The sequence below is a fragment of the Pelophylax lessonae genome (genome assembly GCF_965119305.1).
Source record: "Pelophylax lessonae genome assembly, chromosome: 1".
NCBI lineage: Eukaryota > Metazoa > Chordata > Amphibia > Anura > Ranidae > Pelophylax > Pelophylax lessonae.
In genome coordinates, this window is record NC_138768.1 from 790225120 (window position 1) to 790241854 (window position 16735).

A 16735-nucleotide genomic window follows, 5' to 3' on the forward strand; every position below is an offset into this window, starting at 1 on the left:
TCTTTCGTATGTCAGGTTTCCCTAAATTGTTGTACCCTCTACAAACCATCCCGCTCCTTCTACATCACAAAGATGTTCAAAGGCTGCAAAAGGCCCTTACCTCTTTTCTGTGGAACGGCCGCCGCTCTAGGATAGCCCTTAACAAACTATTCCTCGCGAAACGGGAGGGGGGGATAGGACTTCCAAACATTAGGTTATACAACCTGGCCAGCCTGTTACGGGGATGCCTGGACTGGATACGACAGGAATCAAAATATACTAACTATGAGTTGGAACGACAAATGGTGGCTCCTTACGATTTGACCTCTTTGCTGCACTGTGCTCATAGGGATCTACCATCTCATCTTAGAGCCAATTTGTTGCTTAAGGATACTATTGCGGCGTGGAGGGCAATTCGTAAACAGCTACACGTCCCTATGAACATTTCCCAGTTCCTGCCCATTCAGGGGCACCCCTTGTTTCCCCAAGCCCATCATCAACGCCTCTGCTCTACCTGGTCTTCAAGGGGGTTGACCAAACTCTCCCAATTTTATGACCCTGTCTCCGGAACCCCCCTCTCTCTTACGGACCTCTCTAACCTCTATGGAGTCCTCCCTCAACACCACTTGTTTGTACAGCAATGTCTTAGTTTTACGAACTCTCTCTGCCCCTCCAAATTTTTGAGGTTCAAAGCATCTCTACTGGACACCTGGATCTTCTCACAGAAACATAAAATTTAACACCTATATCATCCACTCAATGCGGACAGTCTCTGCTCCATTGCTTCGCAAATTGCATCGCCTTGGAACAAGGCACTGAACTCACCTCTTGCTCAACAATGTGCATTACAAGGCTATCTCTACACGTGTCGTCATATCCAAAATGAATTCTGGAAGGAACAACAATTTAAAATCTTACACAGGGCCTATCTTCCCCATCTCCGTGCCTCACCGGATCACCTACGCCACTACTGTACGTTGTGTAAGTCTCTTCACCCTACTCTACTTCATAAGTTTTGGGAATGTCCCTCTATATCTACCTTCTGGGATAAACTGATTCTCTTTGTCTCCCGCCTGGTGAACTGTACTCTCCCTAAGGATGTCTATGCTTTGCTCTTTGGCCACTTGGACATACAACTCAGTACTATACCTTCCCACCGCAGGGCCTCCCTGCTACACTTTAAACCCTGGCTCTCCACTTGTTATATGATTGCTCGCAGAGCCATATTAAAACACTGGATTGACGCCTCTCCACCCACTCTCGCGGAAATTAGAGCGGATCTTCTTGCACTCTGGAAACTGGAACATCTGGACGCGTCTATGTGCTCTCACCGGCACTCTTCCAAACTTCTGAAAAAGTGGGTTGGACTCAGACCAGACTCTGGCCTTTTTCCGACGCCCCCTGCCACGGGGGATCTACATACTCAGCTATCGTACTCGCTGCTCACTACCTAGCCCTTACACATTCCGATTGAACTGACTGGTTGATACCTTTGACTGGGAACTACACACTACTTTGATGTTACCTTATTGCATGTATGTATTTTCCTAGTATTGACAGCGACATGACTCCATATATATATTGCTTTAACATGTGTTGTTACATCCTACTTATCATATTCCATACTCCTGGTCCTTTCAAGCACTCCCCCCCCCCTACCCTCCCCTCCTCTCTTACCCTTGTCTACCCCCCCCTCCCCCCCCACCCTTACTTGTGGTTGCATGTCTGGCCCTTTGGGGCCGGGCCCTTGTACACTGTCGTACTTTTTGTTCTAGAAAAGAAATGTTTGAGACTTGTTCCTCACCTTGCTATGTTTTTCAGGTGCTGGATTTCCTCTACCATTTCTTTGATTTGTTGCACTGTATATTGCACTATCGTATCTCTGTACTGCATTTGATAAGTCTCAATAAAATGTTGTTAAAAAAAAAAAAAAAAGAAGTCCCCAATTTCTGGATTATCCGGAATAGCATTGATAAGTTCTGAATGTAGGTGGGTTGGTGTAGTTTTAATGAGACCTTTTAATTGCTTAGTAAAATCCTGGGTTGGATCATAATCCAGTTTTTTATAGTAAGTAGTATTTGCCAGCTGCATCTGGCCTTCTTGTATATATTTGTTTGTATCCATCACAACGACTGCTCCGCCTTTATCTGCTGGTTTGATGGCGATGGCCTGATTATTGCGCAAATCGTGTATAGCTCTTCGCTCCAGTGGTGAAAGTTTGTATAACGTTTTCTTTTGCTGGGTGGACATCAGGGATGTAACTCGCAGTCTGAAGCTGTCAATATAGGTGTCCAGTTTGGGGTTGCGTCCTTGTGGAGGTGTGAAGTTGCTGTTCTTTTTCTTTTTGTCACTTTCCGTTGTCCTAGGATAACTTTCATTTCTGTGAAAATATTCTTTGAGCCTTAGTCTCCTGAAGAATTCCTCCATATCTGACAATACCTGTAAATTATCCAATTTGGTGGTTGGGCAGAACGTGAGGCCTTTGGAGAGAACTGTTATTTCTGGTTCAGAAAGTTATGATTTGACAAATTAATGATTCCAAGTTCCTCTGTTATATCCGCATATCCTAGAACTTTATTTAAAAAGTAAGTATTTAGTATTTTCATAAGTATTCACCCACACAGCCCCCTACCACCAAATACATATAAGAATCATCTTTGACTTTATTTTAGAGGAGTCTTTTGGGGTAAGCCTCTTCCAGTCGTTGCACATCAGGAATGTGCAAATTTATTTAATTATTTTTCTGCAAGTTTGCTCGAACCCTGTCAACCTGTATACGGACAGTTAGTGAAGACCAATTTTCAACTCTTGCTACAGATTCTCAATCGGATTGAGGTTTGGATCATTCTAGAATATAGTTAAAAACCCCTCCAGTGTTGCCTTCAATGTGCGGGTTAGGGTTATTTTATTGACGGAGGGTGAACCTCTACCTAAGTCTCTAGCCTCCCGCTGATTGAAAGACATTATCCTCTAAAGTAGACCTGTATTTGGCTTCATCCACCTGGTCTTCAATCCTTTCCAGACTTCCAGTCCGTTGACAAAACAAACCCCATAACAAGATGCTACCACCAAGTTTCATCTTGAGGATTGTGTTCCCAGCACGATGAGCCGTTCTGGCCTGCGAAAACCTTCCTTAGGGGGTTATTTTCTAAAACTGGAGTGTGCAAAGTCTAGTGCAACTCTGCATAGAAACTAAACAGTTTCCAGGATTTATTGCAAAAGTTTAATTAAACAAGCTGAAGTTACAAGCCATCTAGCTACCATGAACAGCTGCACCAGATTCCGAGTGCACCATTTTTAGTAAATAACCCCCCCCCCCTTATATGTTATGCATTAAAGTCTGAAAGTTAAATTTTGGAAACGCCAAACCAGATGACCTTTTTCATGTTTGCGATGCCTTCTAAACAACTTCTGGCAAACTCCAAATGAGATTAGACACCCCATTTCCATAAAATCCTGTGTTATGGAGTGCATAGATAACAGTTGTCTTAAGGACGGTTTTCTCTATCCCAGCCATAGATCTCTGTAGCTCCCTTAAGAGTGACCACTGGCCTCTTGTTAATTTTTAAACATTACCTAATCACAAAGTTTTGGAGGATGGCCTTCTCTGGGCAAAGTTGTGGTTGTGCCATATACCTTTAACCACTTAAGGACCGCCCCATGTACATTTACTGCGGCCCTTAAGCGCAAAATCACGTACCTGTACGTGATTTTGTTGAAGGGCTCTAGGGGGCAGATGCGCCGCTGGAACCGTGATCGTTCAGGAGAATGACAGAATGGCAGTCTTCCTATGTAGACAAGGCAGACTGCTGTTTTGTCACACAGGGGAGGGAGAGGGAGAGTTCCTACTAATCAGGAACACAGATCTGTCTCTGCCTGCACTCAGTCCACCCCCCACACAGTTAGAAAGCACTCCCTAGGAGCACACTTAACCCCTTGATCGCCCCTGATAACCCCTTCCCTGCCAGTGTCCTTTATACAGTAACAGTGCATATTTAAGACTGATCGTTGTATTGGTGTCATTGGTCTCCAAAAAGTGTCAGATTTGTCCACCGCAATGTCACAGTCCCGCTACAAATCCCTGATCGCAGCCATTACTAATACAAACAAAATGGCCTGGCCATTAAGGGGTAAAACCTTTTCCGGGGCTGAAGTGGTTAATAGTGTATTTATCTTTGCTTTGTTTTTTTTTCTCAACCCTAACTGGTTTATTCCCCAAACTTGATTTAATAGCACCATGGTCATCATTAGGGTTTAGAAAGGTTAACACATTCTGGGACTTTTGGAAACAGGTGTATATATACTTTATTTTATCATCATGTGATTTAATTCAACTAATGAGATCTCTGGAGGCAATTGGGTCAAACCCCAGCTTATGTAGAGATTTAGCAATATTAGGATATATGCCTAGACTGAACTTTTCAGATGTCAGGACTGGACAAACCCTAGGCGCCAGGTCGCCATGACAACAAGAGTTTTCGTCCTGGAGCCTGGGCTGCTGCCTGAATGCTCCCCATACAACGCACGTGACCCCCCCACTATGTATCGACACATCAGCTCTTCCCCATTTCTAGCTGTTGACCTGGAAGTGACATGTGATGTCACATCCGAAATCTGGTTGACAGTTTCCCCGGCCATTGAGGCCGGGAAAGAATGTAATGCAGTGCAATGTGTATTGCATTACATTACATTCAGTGGAGCACAGGGGAGACATCCAGGGTCTAAAAGACCCTGGATGTCTCAAAGAGAATCTGTCACCAAAATCATTACATAGACTTTTGGTCCCTTATGGGATTTAATAAAAAGCACAAAAGCACAAAAAATCCCTCCCCCATAAAATTAAGGCCCCCTACCCCCACATACGCACGTACAAACAAACGCATTTGGCGGAGTGTTTACGCCTGATTGCGAAAATTTGTTACAGACCGGAACGAGAGCAATTATTCTAGCATCAGACCTCCTTCATAACACTAAGCTGATGACTTATAGGGGGGGTTTTTAAAGCATTGCCTATGGAAAATATAGGGTACTGACATGTTTAAAGTTTGGCATGTTTGATATCCATTTACTCGGTGCAACCTCGGCTTTTATATTTTACCAAATATTGGGGAATTTAAAATTAACTTTTGAAATTTTGTGTTTCCTTGACCTATGCGGTAATATGTGACATGTGTAAGATTTGTTAAAGAAAACTGGCTCCTAACTTTTAGCTGGCTCCTAGATGTAAAGCAACATTTGTCAAGCCCTGACTTATAAAACACCTCAAAATGTGGAAAAACACATACAATTAAATATTTATGCAAGCCCCTGGAGGAGATGTACTAAAACTGGTGTACACAGAATCTGGTAGAGTTGTGCATATTAACCAGATTCTAGGTTTTATTGTCAAAACTTAAGAAGCTGAAGTTAGCCCTGTTCACATTGGCGAGATTTGACATGTCAAATCGCAGACTATTGCAGGTAACGGCACTATCCAAATCAATGTGACGCCGACTTTGTGGCGCAGCACTGATTTCCAAAAGTAGTGAATTAACTACTTTTGGTGACTTCGGGGGCGATTTCAATAGACATTTGTTCATGAACCTGCATAGATGTCATTCAAATCGCCCCTGAACTCACACTGAAATGCGGGTTTGAAATTGTGCAAGTTCAACTGAACTCGCATACGATTTCAAACCTGTGTCCAGTGTGAACAGAGTCTTAAAAATGGTTTGGTTACCAAGCATAGCTACACCAGATTCTGTGAGCACCAGTTTTAGTAAATCTCCTTCACTGGTTTTAGCGCTGTAAGCAGATCTTTTCTCAACAAATCGGTTATTGTTGAAAAGATATCTATATTCATCATCAAAAATGTAACCAACTAAATTTAGGAAAAATAAAACATTGTGGTATATTTATAAAGCAAGTGAATGTGATTATTTAATGGAGGTGAATCCTTAGAAATGTAAAACACATGTAGAAGGAAGATTTAACCACTTTACCACCGCCCACAGTAATATTACTGCGGCAGAAGGGCTCGTTATCGTCTGACGACGTAGTACTACGTCGTCAGACACTCCCCCTTCTGGGCGGCGCTTGCGCGCCGCCGGAGGCTCGCTCCCGCTGTTTTCAGTCACAGCGGGAGTCGGGCCAGGGGAGGAGCAGCGGCGATCGCCGCCGCTCTTCCCCCGATCGTCGGGGATCTAGTGTGGAGATCCGCCCGCCTGTGTAAACACAAGCGGGCGGATCTCCATAGTGACAGGGAGTGACAGATCGGACTGTTCAGCAAAGCTGGACATCTGATCTGTCCATGACTCACTCAGTCCCCTCCCCCCCCACACGTTAGTAAGCACCAGCCATACATTAACCCCTCCCTCTCCAATAAAATTAACCCCTTCCCTGCCAGTGTCATTTTTACAGTAACAGTGCATATATATAGCACTGATTACTGCAGTAATGTCACTGGTACCCCCAAAAGTGTCAAAAATGTCAGTCAAGGGTCCGATCTGTCCGCCGCAATGTCGCAGTCGAGAAAAAAAAAAAAAAAAAAAAAAAACTCAGATCGCCGCCATTACGCGTTAAAAAAAAAACACCAAAAATGACAGAAATCTTTCCCTTTGTTAGTAAACGCAATAACTTTTGCGCAAACCAATCAAAATACGCTTATCGTGATTTTTTTTTACCAAACATAGGTAGCAGAAAACAAATTGGCCAAAAATTTTTTAAAAAATTGGTTTTTACATTTTTTTGGGGGGAATTTCATATAAAAAAAATGTTAAAAATATTGTTATTTTTTCAAAATAAACGCTCTTTTTTTGTTTATAGCGCAAAAAGTAAAAATCGCAGAGGTGATCAAATACCACCAAAAGAAAGCTCTGTTTGTGGGGAAAAAAAGGACGTAAATTTAGTTTGGGTACAGCGTCGCACGACCGCGCAATTGTCAGTTAAAGTCACACAGCGCCGAATCGCAAAAAGTGGCCTGGACGGAAGACAGCAAAATCCTCCGGTGGTAAAGTGGTTAATATCTGCAGTGAATGTTACATCTATCCATATATGTTTCCTGTAACTGGGGATGGATTCTAGCATACTAATAAATTACATATGCATGTTATACAACACGCTATAATATTATATTTAAGTTATTATAATAGATTAGGCCACTAAGAATAAGCCACTAAAATGAAAATGATAAAACTAGATTTCATTTTTTTAATATTAACAGAGACAAAAAATGAAAATCACAAATTATAAAGTAAGGCTCAGACTGAATGTCAACTTGCACTATGAACTGGTAATAAAGCGGACCTTAAAAAGGAAATGTATACTAGTTTTGTAGAAAATGTCTCTAGTTCCAACTAAAACATGAAATTTAATAAGATATTTATTGTTTGCCTGGTAAATATGAAATATTGTATATTAATATTTTGTATCCTCCTATGAGCTCTTAGGTAGAGCTTGGTCTTCTTTTCACAAGGTGATACATATACCCCTCTGTTAGGGGAAAAAAAAACACCCTGCTTAAAGAGGTGAATGTGTGAAATTTAAACAGAACGAGAGCCAGCCTCTGCCTGAAAAAAAAATAAAAAATTGATTTGCATGTTTGTTTTTAGGATTGTTTATACAGTAATATATATAAGTTTATACATTTAACAACAAAATAAAAAAAAATAACCAGACCCAAGGCAAACTAAGTTTTGCAGACAAATATATGTATCTTTTTTAAAAATGTGCTATTAATATATTTAGAGCTTTAGTCTTCCTGATTAGCATTCTTCTGGAAAAAAAAAAAAAGTCTAATTTACAGAGCTCTTTAACTCAAGCTACAATACAATAAACACACAATTAAATGTGGAAACATATTCCTTTTCATCTCAATTTCAGGTTCAGTCAGACAGTCAACTACACAGCAGAAAACTATAGCTTTTCTGTGTCATTAGATAACCCAAAGCACTCTGGGAATCCTTAGTTGTAGAAATAAAACACAAAAATTACATGGCTAAGATTTTGCATATGTTCAAAAAATATAATACAAATGTAGCTTTAAAAACGTATAAATCTTAAGAAAAAGTATTTGTTATTCTTGACCTTAATAAAGGGTAACAACACATAGATAACCACTTCATAATTCATTTAAAAGCAAACCAATACGAAAAGAAAATATAAAAATTTGCAAATGCTGATGCATTTGGCCTTCAATATAAATAAAAATATTCCTGTGCTACTCCCAATCACCTGCTGTCAAAATGTTAAGGGGTCACTTTTATTAATATGTGCAGTCACACCACATCAAATTAAATATAAATACAAAATAATGAAATGCTCCACCTATCCAGCAAATCAATCCAATCCATCCAATAAATAAAAACAGAACACAAATATACAAGAATATATAAATAGAAAAAAAAGAAAAAAAAAAGCTAATAAATACTGTGCATACAAAATTCATAAAGAAAACTAAATAAAGTGCATTTTCTTCAGTTTTGAAACAAATGCGAGTACGTCCACAAAAAAAAAAAAAAAAAAAAAAAAAAAAAACCACACAGTCCCAATGAATAACATCCACTTCACCGCCAACTTTTCTGTATTACACAATCTTCACCAAATCTACGTCCACTACTGCAGCGCACTAGTGGACCTCACTACAGTAATAAGACGACTGTTCCTCATGTAAACACTTCTCATACAGATTCTTCCCCAGCTCAAACCTCCAAATAAAGAGATTCTACCACCAAAAACACAAGAGGAAGAGTGGGGTGAAGAGGGCCCTTGACCTCACATGGCCAGACTGAAGACACCCTCCAGCACACAACGTAACCAGCTGTCACCAGAGTAGTAAAGTGTCACCATAGAGACACTATACTACTCTGGGAAGGTGATCTGGAATTTTTTTTTCACACTATGATTATTGGTGATCATCACTATACAAGCAATCATAATAATAACTAAGAACAGTAATCACTTTGTCATAAATAGATTTTATTCATGACAAATAATGTAATCATATTTTTTTGATTTTTATCAAATTAATTTAGAAACAATGCTTTTAGAGTAAAAAAAACTATCTGAATATAGTTTTCTATTTAAGATAAATTAATAATTGAGTTTATTCAGCATGGAATGGAGCTTAGTTATGTAGCATGAGGCTGTATATTCTGCAATATTTACATTTTTGATAAACTCATTTAATGAACCTCTGCAAGCTGAAATAACATGCACTGCATTGACGCATTCACACAATTTCACACTAGCAGCAAAAATAAGTCGTTACATTTAAAGAGCACCTATAATTTCAGATCCATCAAGGCAGCACCTATTAGTGGGCATCCACTCACCTGCTGCCACTACACTCACCTTGTTGTGGCACTGCCGCCACACCAGCAGCCCCATTAAAGTGAATGGGACTGTCGGTGAGTCAACAGCTGGTCAGAGGAGGAGCCGCTGCAGTTTGTGGGAGATAGGAGAAAAAATCCACATTATATGAATCCTCAATATGATGTGGATCTTTTTCTTAAGTTAATTTTTATAGGACATGTTTGTTTCATGTATTTTAAACGTATTTTTAACCACTTCCCACAAACACAAAAAAAAAAATTAAAAATCAAAATTTTTTAACATTTTAGGCCAATTTGTTTTCTGCTACATATTTTTGGTAAAAAAAAAAATTGCAATAAGCGTATTTTGATTGGTTTGCGCAAAAGCTATCGCATTTATTAACTACGGGAAAGATTTGTCATTTTTGCTTGACTAGTAATGGCGGCGATCTGCGATTTTTTTTGCGGCACTGCGACGTTTCGGCGGACAGATCGAACCCCTAACTGACATTTTTGACACTTGAGGGGACCAGTGACATTACTACAGTAATCAGTACTATAAATATGCACTGTTACTCTAATAATGACACTGGCAGGGAAGGGTTTAACACTGTTGGTGATCAAGGGGTTAAATGTATGCCTCATGCTTACTGACGTGTGTGGGGGGAGGGGTTTCTGTGACACAGACAGAGATCACAGGTTCAGCTATGCTGAATCCTGTGATCTCTTCCTGTTTGTCACTGAGAAGATCTGCCTGCTTTGCTTACACAATCGGGCGGATCTTCTCACACTTTCCCCGACGATCGGGGAAGAGAGGCAGTGATCGCCACCTCTCCTCTTACGGCCCGACTTCCGCTGTGTCTAAACACAGTGGGAGTGAGCCTCCGGTGTTACGCGTGTGCAGCCGTGAAAACTAGGGGTCCAGCGATGTAGGTCTACATTGCTGGACCCAGGGCTGCCACTGTGCCGCAGGAGCAGCACAGTAAGGGTTCCTAAAGTGGTTAAATGCGTTCGTTTTTATCTAGCATTTTTTCCACTGCGTGATCCTGACAACAAAACATTCACCTTCCTACTCAAACTAAAACCTGGTACACACTATATAAAAAAAAAAAAAAAATGGGAGGAGCCCACAAGAAGGTACCGATGACGCAATGTTAGTACAGCGATCTCCCCGTTGAACTATGGCGTTCTGACAAGGGGGGGGGGGAATTTACTTTTCGAACAGATATACCAAAACAATTTTAGTGGTATAAATGACAAATCAAACGCAAGCAAAATAGGAGAAGTTCATGGTTAGATTTTACTACTGAAACCTGTGATGACTGAAATATGTAAAATGTCATTACTAAACTCTTTCTGAAGATACCAGGAGCCTGGCTGGCTCTAGCTTTAATACCTTTAATGTTAGTGACCTGGAACAAGCAAAGTAGGCTTTAGAAAGCCCAAACAACTTTATATTTTCACTTGTACAGTAAAACCTTGGATTGCGGGCATAATTTGTTCCGGAAACATGCTTGTGTTCCAAAGCACTCGTATATCAAAGCAAATTTTCCCATAAAAAATAATAGAAACTCAGATGATTCGTTCCACAATCATTCCAACTCACATGGTTGATGATTAACCACTTAAGGACCGGAAGGTTTGACCCCCTTAATGACCAGACCATTTTTATACGGCACTGCGTTACTTTAACTAATGCGCGGTTGTGCGATGCTGTACCCAAATAAAATTTATGTAATTTTTTCCCCACAAATCGAGCTCTCTTTTGGTGGTAATTGAAAAAAAAAAAAAAAAAAAAAACAACAATATTTTTTACTTTTTGATATAAAACATTACCAATAATTTTTTTTTTTTTTAAATAAAATTTTTTTCATCAGTTTAGGCCAATATGTATTCTGATATGTGTGATAGAGTGCGCAAAACTTAAATAATATTACAGTGGCTGCATCTCGGATTCCAAACAGTTTTGGAAAAAATAATGAAAATGGAAAAAAAAAAGAAAAAAAAAAAAAGGAAAAAAATTAACTAGTGCGCTCAGTAATATACAATAAACACAAAAGTGCATAAATTCACAGTGCAGTAAAAAACACTTCAAAACAAATGAATGATAAACCATGTAGGACAACACAGTGTTGAAGAAAAGTGTCATGCATTTAAATCAAACACAACCTGAAAAAAAAAAAATCTAAAGAGTTCAAAGAATGGGAACGAGTGAATCATCACTGATGCATTCCTAGTGATAAGAATGTCTCTTAGTGTAGGTCCGCAGATTACAAATTCCCATATATCACCAAGTGAAAACTGAAAGTGTGATGGCTCCATACCGACCCCACGACATGCAGCATATAAATAAAACCAGTCACTGGAAGGCGTGCATGAACCACAACAACATCTTCCCACACTTAATATGTCACCACGTGGTATAAATAAAGTTTGCCTCTTACCAAATGGCCATGGTCATGAGCTGGATATAATATATTCCACCAGTGGACCGCAAATGATGGACGTTCTAGGGATAGGGTTAACAGTCTCCACACAAATGGCCCCACCTAGATTCCCTCATACAGGCAGGTGCTGTATGTACATATTTTTGGTGAAAAAAACCCCAATAAGTGTATATTGATTGGTTTGCACAAAACTTATCGTATCTACAAACTAGGGGAAAGATTTATGTCATTTTTATTTTATTTTTTCAATTTGTTTTTTTTTACTAGTAATGCAGTGATCAGCGATTTTTAGTAGGACTGCGACATTGCGGCGGACAGATCGGACACCTGACACTTTTGAAGGGACAAGTGACACTAATACAGTAATCCGTGCTAAAAATATGCACTGTTACTGTACTAATGATACTGGCAGGGAAGGGGTTAACATCAGGGGCTATCAAAGGGTTAAGTGTGCTCCTAGGGAGTGCTTTCTGACTGTATGGGGGTTGTACTCACTGGATGAACACAGAGACCTGCGTTCCTAAATAGGAGTACAGAGAATCCCTGTGTTCTTCCCTGACAGAACAGCGGTCTGCCTTGTTTACATCAGCAGATCGCCGTTCTGTCTCCATGAGGAGCAATCACGGGTGGCGGGTGGCCATTGCATCCGCCGGAAATGCTAATTGGCTCCCCCTCTGGCCAATCGGCGAGTGCGCGCACCCCCACTATCTGTTACACAAAGCGATGTACAGGTACATTATTTTGCGTAATAGAGCTGACCTGCAGCAGTAAAACTACGGCGACTGGTCGGCAAGTGGTTAAAAGAGGCACATCTAAGTATGCAGGCCCTCTGAGTTAAAGCTGTCCACATAGACCGTCCTAAACACCGACAGCTCTCACCGCTGTCAGTCTGCAATTGTGACCAGGAAAACTACCCTGCAGTAGAGCGATCTGAAAGTGAGGGCTAAAGCGCTCGTGGAGTGCAGTATGGAAAGAATGACGTAGATGGCGGTGCGGAGGATGGGCTATGTGGACAGCTTTACCCCAGATGCCTGCATACTTAGATGTGCCTCTTTAAATCATCAACCATGTGAGTTGCTAAACGTTGTACCTTCTCTTTTATACTTTATGTAAATTCTGTATGCTTTACCTATGTATTGCACACTGCACTCGTGAACACTGCACTAATAATGTTTTAAATTACATTTTGCATTCTTTTGAGTCCTGGTTAGAATTTAGCCTGCCTATGTTACGCCACTTGTTACCATAAAAGTACAATGGCAATATTAATTACTTTTGTCATTTGGAAAGATGTTGAGTGTATCTTGTGTGCGTGTGTTCCCTATTGCAGTAATTACTTTAGAAGCACTAATCAATATGAGAATGGGAGTTCCCTCTCTAACATTTCCAGAATGGATAATAGCATGGAGAAAAAAGAAAAGAAGAAAAGAAAAAAAACACTCCTAGCAGCCGCTTACCACTGCAAAATGGCTTATTTCACCTACTTCCTGTCCATTTTCAGTTTTCAGCACTGTGATAGTTTACTCCATCATGCAACACTGTACCCAAAATATGAAGATTCTATTTTATAAAAATGATTCTTGCGCTGTCATGGGAACGCTCTGTTTTTCTACCCCTGATGCTGCTCATACGGCAACTGGTACCTGAAACAGTTTAATTAAGCAATGGTATTGGTGGGTGGGGGGGGGGGGAGGAGGAGTACTGAGCTTCAAGGGTGGTCGATGCGTTTTGTGATCTCGAAGTAAACTCTTAAATATTCAATAAATATACACTAATAGATATGTGCACTAATGAATCTTAAATATATAAAAAGTATAATCAATAAATAATCAATATGATTTAGACTGCAAATAGATATACCAATTGATGATGTGCAATCTTAATAAAATAAAATGTGTATCGTGATTAATATGTGACAAATCTTGTATCTAAATAAATATAAAGTGCAATGGTATCCCTTATGGATAAAATGATAAGGTGCTTAGAAATTAAAACTAGGGCTGAAACAACTAATCGATTAATTGACAACTAATAGATTATGAAAATACCTGCCTATTAAAGGGACTGTGTCATGAATATTATATACCAATCCGGTCTTTTCAACTTTTAAAAATTTTGGTCTCCGAGTCTGATATTTACTACATTTAAACCTCCAATAATACATATATCTGTCTCAGAATGGATTAAATATCCAACTTTATAGCTGGATTTGTATATTTACTACTGCATATAGATATTCAAGAATATTAACTAAATTATACACCAACCTTTTTTTGTTGAGGTTTTTATCCGATTAGTCGATTAATCGAAACAATAAATCTGCCAACTAATCGATTATGAAAATAATCGTTCGTTGCAGCCCTATTTAAAACATTGTGGGATTGTGCAATAATGCCAGTATAATATCTATTAATCCTGGTGCAAATAATAGTGATTCTTCCAAGTGCAGGTGCCAATAAATTACTTATACTGTCATCATTCCAATTTCACATATTAAGACAAATCAATCAAAATAGAGAAAGGCGCTTCAGTGTCCAAATAAAAGTGACAATGTCCCAATTTTCCACTCCTGTGGATTATAATAGATTTCCTCCACCTCTCAACCTTGTGATTAATAGTTCTCTTCAGTGCCAGCCACTTCTAGGTGTGCTAACCACTCACCTTAATGCTGTAAATACGCTTCTGGTATCATAAGCCAGACCAATTTTCCACTCCTGTCTCAGCGCAGCTTAGTGCAGGAATGCAAGTGCTTTGTTCGCCTCTCCGGGGTACCTCAGATCCTTGTACACCGCTATCACTTTTCCATTCCCTTGTATCTCAAAATAATGGGGCCATCATAGTGTAGTATTTCAAACATTAATTTCGTAAAAAACATAGTAACTTACAGTTTAAAAATCACTCTCTGCTGCCTGTCTGTGTGTCGCGGGACTCGACTCTGTGTCCCGTAACGTCACTTCAGGTAGTGTGCTTCCGTGTATGCCCTACATGTTACGTCACGTTACCACGTGACTTCTTTAAGGAATGATTGGCACATGGAGGGGACGTATTTTTAAAGTTCCGGAGCCGGATATACTAGACACCATATTGGAATACCTTTGTGTATGTGAACCGCTTTCTATGCCTAAAATTCTTTTGCTGGAATATCGTATTTGATTCTTTTTTATTCCAATACATTACTAATATATGAGGTGTGGCTTTTGTGACCCATAAATTTATTTATATTTCACCTACTCAATCATACGGTGAGGTGTGTCACGGACTTATCGCTTATATAATTTCAGTCAGAGTCATATTGCACATATATTGAATGAACTATCATATACATCTCAATTCCTAAAACAAATTACATAAAATTACATGTTTAATCATATTATCAACTAAAATTATAATTGATTTGTCTTAATATGTGAAATTGGAATGATGACAGTATAAGTAATTTATTGGCACCTGCACTTGGAAGAATCACTATTATTTGCACCAGGATTAATAGATATTATACTGGCATTATTGCACAATACCACAATGTTTTAAATTCTAAGCACCTTATTATTTATACATAAGGGATACCATTGCACTTTATATTTATTTAAGATAAAAGATTTGTCACATATTAATCACGATACACATTTTATTTTACTTATACCAATTGATGATGTGCAATCTTAATATCTATTTACAGTCTAAATCATATTGATTATTGATTGTTTATATTTTTATATATTAAAGATTCATTAGTGCACATATTTATTGAATATTTAAGAGTTTACTTCAAGATCACAAAACGCATCGACTAACCTTGAAGCGCAGTACTCCCCCCCCCACCATTACTGTACCCAAAATAATTTTAGATCATTTGAGACAGAGCTTTCTTTGAGAGGTAGATTCAATATCCACTGGGCATTTTTGTTTTTACTATATAAAGAGGAAATAGATCAAAACAATTATAAAACTTTAATTTATAAGGGCTCTTTCACACACGGAGTCCGCCGGACTCCGTTTTTCTCAGCGGGGGATCGATCCGCCGATCCCCCGCTGAGCAGGCAGATGACAGCTGTGTCTCCGCACTGTGTGCGGAGACACAGCTGTCAGGTCCCTATTCATCTCAATGGGGGAATCAGATGGGAACAGACCGTCTGTCCGTTCTCATCCGATCCGCCAGACGAATGGAAAATAGGGTTTCCATCCGTCCAGTTTTGACGGATCAGATGTTAGCGGACATGTCTCCGCTGACATCCGATGCCCAATAGAGATGCATTGGGCGTCCTTTCAGATCCGCCAAAAAAACTGACAGGCAGATCTGAACGGACTCCATGTGTGAAAGGGGCCTTATACACCGCAAATACAAAATGCCAGGACAGTATAAGCGCTACCTGAATTTGTCTTTCAGAAAGTAGACACCCCACAGTGATCTGTTTTTTTTTTCTACATTTGTTTTAGAAAAGAAGAAACATGCCAATATTGGAGGGGGTTAAAACATGGAGCATGGTCCACTAAATACATTAAAATGTATAGGTTATGCAGAGAGATGGTGGTGAAGAGGTTAATGTTCGGGTCACATACAGGGAGAGAATGAAGACAAATGGATTAATGCACAGATGTGTGGGATAAGGGAGGTGAGGGGTTAATATACAGGTCAAATAAGAGACAAGAATAACTGACACCATTTCTGGCCCTGGTATTGGATTGCACTGCTGCTGACTTTTGTACAAGAATCTTCAGGGTGTGGGAGAAAAGTTGATCCGGCTGCGTAGTGCAGTCATTGTTTACATTGTATGATGTGGTGATTGGTCACAGCGTTCACGCGGTACCATTTTTTTGTGATCAGCACTGTCCAATTATATACAGTATATGAACTTATTTATGATATGCACATAAACTTTAGTCTTGGATGTACATTTTTTTAGTATACCATATTTATTATGTGCACAGAGTTTAGAGATTTTGATTCATGTGATTTAGGCCCCATTCACAACTCTGCGTTTTGTAGCCTAAAAGCTCCAAAATGCTGGAGAAGAAAAA